Below are 653 nucleotides of genomic sequence, written 5' to 3'. Positions count from 1 at the left end.
TGTATATAAATGTGTGTATGTACAAGTATTAAGTATATGACAACTTATTAAACAGAGTTCAACAAGTTTGTTCGTATTTACGTAAATGGAGAAGATTAGATGTTGATATGGATGATAATTTTGTTTATTCGTGTAGCTATACAATTGTTTCATACAGAATAACAAGAAATTCATATTTAAGAATCTGAGCTGTCAAAAAGTACTCTTGGTAGGTGAAAAAAACTAAAATTACATGAGTATGGTGTTATTAATCATTTTGCAATGTGTTATTGTTCTTGGAGTCATGTCCATTTAAACAAGACTAAAAAATAAAACTTGGGTACTGATATATGTAATAATGATAATAAAATATCAAAGGCTAACATTCTCTCCATAAATTTCTATATATGAGCTAATTTAAACTCCCATAAAAGTATAAATAACTGGTGACGCTGTATTTTAAGGAAAAGGGGGGACCTCAAATAAGGAAGTAAAGCAAATAAAGAATTTCAAATACAAGTGACTAAGATTAATATTTTACCGTCAGTTATCAATACAGCTTAATCAGTAATTAGGGAGAAAAAATGTTTAATAGTAATCATTAATAGTCACAGGTTTATAAAATTTATAATAAAATTGTTTATTGTAAATAATAAGTCTAAGTTTTATAGAAA

Source organism: Octopus bimaculoides, chromosome 1, assembly GCF_001194135.2.
Source record: "Octopus bimaculoides isolate UCB-OBI-ISO-001 chromosome 1, ASM119413v2, whole genome shotgun sequence".
In the NCBI taxonomy this organism is placed as follows: Eukaryota; Metazoa; Mollusca; class Cephalopoda; order Octopoda; family Octopodidae; genus Octopus; species Octopus bimaculoides.
This window is presented reverse-complemented; position numbering follows the sequence as displayed.